We start from the raw sequence: 6,712 nt of genomic DNA, 5'->3' as shown, positions 1-6,712 counted from the left end.
TTCAGGTGCACTTTAGCCTAGGGGCAGGGAAGATCTTCCAAATTTGCATTCCCATTACAGTAGGCCAAGCTAATATAACAAAAATGACAATTCTACCTAAATTAATTCACCAATTCAGTGCCATACCAATCAAACTACTAAAAATTATTTTAAAGAGCTAGAAAAAAAATAATAAAATTCATCTGGAAGAATAAAAGGTCAATAATATAAAGGGAATTAATGAAAATAAATGCAAGGGAGGGTAGCCTACCCTACCAGATCTAAAACAGTATTATAAAGCAGCAACTATTAAAACTATCTGGTACAAGCTAAGAAATACAGTGGCAGATCAATGGAATAGGTTAGGCATACAAGACACAGTAGTCAATGACTATAACAATCTGCTATTTGATAAATCAAAGACTCCATTTTCTGGAATAAGAACTTTTGACAAAAACTGCTGAGAAAACTAGAAAATAGCTTGGAAGAAACTATGTATAAACCAACATTTTTACACTGTCTACCAAGATAAGGTAAAAATGGGTACATGATTTAGACATAAAGGGTGATAGCACAAGCAATTCAGGAGAGCAAGAAATAGTTTGCCTGTAAGATCTACAAAGAAGAGAAGAATTTATGACCAAACAAGAGATAAAGGACATTATGAAATGAGAAGTGATTATTTTAGTTACATTAAATTTTAAAGGTTTTGCACAAACAAAGCCAATGCAACCAAGATTGGAAGAGAAACAGAAAGCTGAGAAACAATCTGTACAGCCAGGGTGATAAAGGCATCATTTGTAAAATATATAGAAAACTGAGTCAAATTTATAAGAATACAAGTGATTCCCCAATTGATAAATGGTCAAAGGATATGAATAGGCAGTTTTCAGATGGAGACATTAAAGCTATGTATAGTCATATGAAAAAAATACTCTAGATCACTATTGACTAGAGAAATGCAAATTAAAACAACTTTGATGTACTACCTCATATCTATCTGACTAGCTAATATGAGCAAAAAAGGGGGAATGATAAGTGTTGGAGAAGATGTGGGGAAAATGGGAACACTAATGCATTATTGGTGGAGTTGTGAATTGATCTAACTATTCTGGAGAGGCATTTGGTACTATGCCCAAAGAGCTGTAAAACTGTGCATACCTTTTGATCCAGCAATACCACTCCTAGGTCTGTATTCCAAAGAGATCATAGAAAAGGGAAAAGGACACACATGAACAAAAATATTTATAGCAACTCTTTTTGTGGTGGCCAAGAATTGGAAATTGAGGGGATGCCCATCAATTAGAGAATGGCTGAACTAGTGTAAGGCTTTCCAGAGGACTGCTGCTGTGAACAGCATTCAAGGTTCTGATTACATAGTACAGTGAGCTATTTATTCAATAACAAATCAGAGCAAAACATTCATAGAAAACAAAATAAGCATTCACAATGTTACAACTTATCACAAAAAAAAACAAAATACAGCATTCACCATGTGACAACTCAACAACTTATCACTAAAATGGCCACATAGTTTTCACCAAAGTGGTCACATAGTTTTAAACAAAGTACATTCATTTAGTCAATGACAAAATCCTTAATTCAAACACAAAGTACAAAAGTCAAAGTTCTCCACCCCTAAGTCACAGTAAATCACAATCTTCTCAGTCAGTACACAGTATCCAAATAAAGTATTCTTTTAGCTTGACTCAAGACTGGCTCTCAGCTTCCATGGTTCCAGCTCCAACTGTCACCTGGGTTCAAAGGCAGGCAGCTCCCAGTTCCTTGTCTAGCTCCTTGTCCAGTTCTTCATCCAGTTCCCATTCCATATTGAAGTTCATAATGTCCAGTCCACCTCAAGTCCTTCACAGTTCCTGTTTCTGGGGAGACAAAGCTTGACAGAGTCACAATAATATTCATGTAATATTCATGCACGTTGCTGGCACCATCATCAATTCACTATCTGCCTGTGAAATCAACTCAGACCCACCAATAAGGTCTGAGAACTCAACACAAGTCATCAACATAGAAATCAACACAGACCCACAAACAAGGTCTAAGAGGTCAGCACAAATCATCAGTAAAGTCCCAGGACCTCCAAGCCCCTCTTCCAGGATTTCTGTAAACATACAACCAGAAAATCCTCTTTCAGGGCTTCCAGTAAGGTCCCAGGGCTTCTGAACAAGGTATCACAAACAAATATCAACACAGACAGAGCAAACAGAGTGCCAGGATACCACGAGTTTTCTCCTTCTTGACTCTGCCACCAGAAGAGTCTTCTTCTCAGTTCTGCTGTCTCTAGCCTGAACCTCTCCTTATATATGGTCATTAGCTCCTCCCCTTCCTGTTGCAGGAGTTTATGAGTTCTAGGGTTCACAGACTGTGAGGCTCCCACGTTTCTTAACAGACTTTAGCCTTGACTCAAGGCTTAACAGAACAAGCCTCAAAAGAAACTTGAACTGAAACAAGGTATTAATTCAATAGCTAAAACAAGGTGTAAACTACTTCTGTGCTTGCCATTACAACAAGTTGTGGTATATGAATGTAATGGAATACTATTGTGCTATAAGAAATGATGAGCAGGCAGATTTCAGAAAAACCTGGAAAGACTTACATGAACTGATGCTGAGTGAAGAACCAGGAGAACATTGTACACAATAACAGCAACATTGAGCAATGACCAACTTTGATAGAATTAGCTCTTCTCAGCAGTGTAATGATCTAAGGCAGCTCCCAGTGACTCATGATGGAAAATGTTCTCCACACCCAGAGGAAGAACAATGAAAATCCAAATGCAGATCAAATCACACTACTTTGTGTGTGTGTGTGTGTGTGTGTGTGTGTTTTGGGTTTTTTTTCCTCATAGTTTTCCCCTTTTGTCCTGATTTTTCTTTCACAACATTACTAATGTAGAAATATGTTTAATATGATTGTATATGTATAGCCTATATCAGATTACATACTGTCTTAGGGAGAGGAGAGAGAAGAGAGGGAGAAAAAAATTTGGAAATCAAAATCTTGTAAAAGTGAATTTTGAAAACTATCTTTGCAGGTAATTGGAAAAAATGCAATACTGTTATGTGGGTGGTGGGGGTGGGGAAGGAATATGTCTTGCATCCAAGAGTCTGTCTTTGATAATTATCTTTTTTTTGGAGGGGGAAGGCAGGGGAATTAGGTGTTTGAAGCCAGGTTTGAACTCAGGTACTCCTGACTCCAGGGCCAGTGCTCTATTCTCTGTGCCACCCAGCCACCCCTTGTCTTTGATAATTTTCTATTCAATATTTTTATCAATGACTTTGATAAAACCATAGAAGACTTGCTTATAATATTTGCATATTAAACAAAATACCATTGAGGCAAATCAAAAGCATGACATATTGAGAATAATTTCTGAAGAATGGGTGATGTTTAATCAAAAAGAAGTAAAGATTTATGGGAAACATGATAGATGTCTTCAATATCTGAGGAATTGGAACGTGGAAGAAAAATTAGATTTATGCTGTAATACTCCAATGACAATCAAGATGAATGGGTAGAAGTTATAAGAAGACATATTTCAATTCAAAATCTGGAAAGAACTTCTAACAATTGGAACTTTCCAATAACGAAACAAGGCATCTTACAAAGTAGTGAGTTTTCCATTACTTTAAGTGTTTCAGGCAGACTATTCCAATCATCTCTCACCTGGCTGCATTACTTTGGGACTTCTCTAACTTTTCCAGCACATCCCCACATTGGATGTCTCCATCACCTCCCCTTCCAACCTTATATATGTTTATAATGTGCTCCTCCCCTTAGATTACAAACTCTTTGAGGACAGGGACCGTCTTTCTTTTTTCCTATTGTATCCCCAGGGTTTAGGCATATAGCAGGCACATAATAAGTGTTTATTAGTTGATTGACTTCCTAGCAAAGATTGGATGACCAACTATCAGGAACATTATAGAAGGAATTTCTGCTTTTGGGAAGGAAATAGGCCTAGTATTGGAATTCTAGATCCAGATTCCCTAGTCAATTATTCAACAAAAGTTTATAAGTTCTCATTATGGACCAGGCATTGTGCTAAGGTCTCAAAGAAAGACAAAAACCAATTGGTATGAATTGTACCCTCGAGTTCACATTTTAATAGAGGAGACAATGTGTAAAGAACTACGACAGATATAATGTGCACAAAGTATAAATGGGAGGCACTCAGAGGGAAGGTCTGACAAATGGGTGAGGGTTGGGAGGGTAGAACTTGGAAAAACATAATGCAGGAGATAATATTTGAGTCTTAAAGGAAGGCAAGAAGTGGAGGTAAAGAGGGAGAGAATTCTAGACACAGGGGATAGCCAGGGGAAAGGCACAGATCTGGGAAATGGCGAATCATAGGCAAGCAACAGTCAACCTTCTAATAAAGTAGGTACTTTATTGAGCACCTACAGCATGTCAGCCATTGAGCTGAGCATGGAAAATAGAAAGAAAGGGCAAAAGACATTCCCTGACCTTGAGCAACTCATAATCTAGTGGGGGAGAAAATGTACAAACAGCTATGTGCTCACAAGATATATACTGGGTAAACAGGAAACAATTGATGGAGGAAAGGCGTAGGGTTAAAAGAGGGACAGGGAAAGGCTTCTTGTAGGAGGTAGGACTCTGGCTGGAATTTAAAGAAAGCCAGGGAAGCTAGAACTAGGGAAGGAAAGCCTTGCAGGTAAGGGGGACAGCCAGTAAAAATGACCAGAGCTGAAAGATGCCGTGTCAGAGCCAAAGAATGGCAAGGAGGCTAGTATCATTGGATCAAATGGCAATCGCAAACTGCGAGATGTAAGAAGAATGGAAAAATAGGGTAGCGAGAGTGGGGCTATGATATGAAGGGCTTAGAACGCCAGACGATTTTATATTTAACCCTGGAGGTGATAGGGAGCCACTGAGGTTTACTAAGTAGGAAGGTGATATGACTTTAAGAAGATCATTTTGGCAGCGGAGTGAAGGATGGACTGAATTGGAAAAGACTTGAGGCAGAGAAATAAACAAGAAAACTATTTCAATTGTACAGGTGTGAGGGGTTAAAGGCATGTGCCATGGATGGTCACTATAAGTGGAGAGGAGACCTCTACAAGAGATCTTGTAAACATAGAAACAAGATTTGGTAACAGATGTCATATGTATAGAGTATAGAATCCAGGACACCAAAGTTGATTGTGTTCTTCATAGTAAGAGAAAATTCAGAAGAAAAGTTTGTTTGTTTTGGGGTGGGGTGGGGGGGTTAGGTAATGAGTCCTATTCTGGACATTTTCAATTGAAGGTATCTACAGGACTACCAGCTCAAAATATCTAAGAATGCAAGTTGGAAATGCAAGTTTGGAGGTCTAAAGAGAGGCTAAGGATAAAAGTAAGGCATAACTAGATCTGAGAATCATCTGCAGAAAGAGAATAATTAAATCTATGGGATATAATGAGATTACCAAGGGAGAGAGTACAGAGCAGAGATTTGTGTTGTGAACCCCTCTTGAAGCTTAAGGAAGTGTATGTACCCCTTCTCAGAATAATGTTCTTAAATGCATGAGATTACAGAGGAATCCAAAAGTCAGTTAAAGTAACCAAAATTCATAGACCCCCCCCCCGAAATCTTTACACAAATCCTTTTGGGATCCATAGACCCAAGGTAAAGAAATTGTGGGATATAGGAAAAGAGGAGAGGGGCTGACAGAGACCCCTAAGGGACAGCCAGAGTTAGTGGGCAGGACCTAGAGGATGATCCAGAAAAGATAGATAGAGAAGGAGCAATCTGACAAGTATGTTTTCCACTGTGTCATACTGCCTCCATTATATTCTACTGTTCCATACTTCTAGAACCAGCTTCTTCATGATTCATGGGAACCGACTGCTAAATTTTCAGTGTGAGCCTATAGATCTTGGAAATCAGTAAAAGTTTAAAATGGGGGCTTGATTTATTTTGTTGATTATCTAGACTTAAGAAAGTGATGGAGAAAATCTTAATAAGGTAGATTAAATTTGAAAGTGTCTCATGCATAGCTTTTTTTGAGAGTCAATTATTAAATATTTAGCAGCATACCATTCCTTATGTCACTCTGGAACTATTTTCAGAAACATAGCTTACTCCAGACATAGTGGCATAGAATGACAATTCAGCTGTTTTCCTTCTCTGATATAAAGTTAATTATCTGCTTGTACTAGCTGAGCTCTCTCCAATCCCCCATCCTCAGAGAAGAAATACCCAAAGGTGTGCAAGATCTCCAGGGCAGCTACTACCCAAAATTATAAAGGATCTTACTGCCAACAACTATAGAAAATAGAGAAAAATTTTCAGTGACCTATACAGAGTGCACGGTATTTGCATTTCTATAATGCCCAGGATCAAAACTCAGACTCAGCACAAGAAGAAAAGATAATGAGATCAAGGAACTACTCTCCATTCTTCATATTTTGGGCAAGCATGAAGTATTTCCATTAAAATGTCAGAAAGGCATCAATATGAAAGCAAAACAGACATCTGAAAAAATAGAAGGAAATCCTGATCTGGGTACAGAGGATGGAGGAAAATGATAGTAAAGGAGGAGAAGGAGAAATAGGAAGCAGAGAAGAAGGAGGAAGAGAACAGGAGGAGGAAGAGGAGAAGGAGAAGGAGAAGGAGAAGGAGAAGGAGAAGAAGAAGAAGAAGAAGAAGAAGAAGAAGAAGAAGAAGAAGAAGAAGAAGAAGAAGAAGAAGAAGAAGAAGAAGAAGAAGAAG

General features: G+C 38.3%; 1 long non-coding RNA gene across 1 annotated transcript in view; it reads right to left on the bottom strand.

Annotated features, from left to right (window-relative positions):
• Nucleotides 1-1,137: 1,137 nt before the first annotated feature.
• Nucleotides 1,138-6,712, bottom strand: part of LOC138148900 (uncharacterized) — a 102,474-nt gene continuing 96,899 nt past the window's right edge. The window contains exon 3 of the long non-coding RNA XR_011165197.1: nt 1,138-1,859. This is a non-coding gene — a long non-coding RNA (uncharacterized lncRNA). The remainder of the gene's footprint in view (nt 1,860-6,712) is intronic.

The sequence above is a fragment of the Petaurus breviceps genome, unplaced genomic scaffold (genome assembly GCF_028583685.1).
Source record: "Petaurus breviceps papuanus isolate PSGF00001 unplaced genomic scaffold, PetGlider_PUasm1.0 90842, whole genome shotgun sequence".
NCBI classification, from domain to species: domain Eukaryota; kingdom Metazoa; phylum Chordata; class Mammalia; order Diprotodontia; family Petauridae; genus Petaurus; species Petaurus breviceps.
Note: the sequence above shows the minus strand (reverse complement) of the source record. Positions and strands in the feature narration are given on the sequence as shown.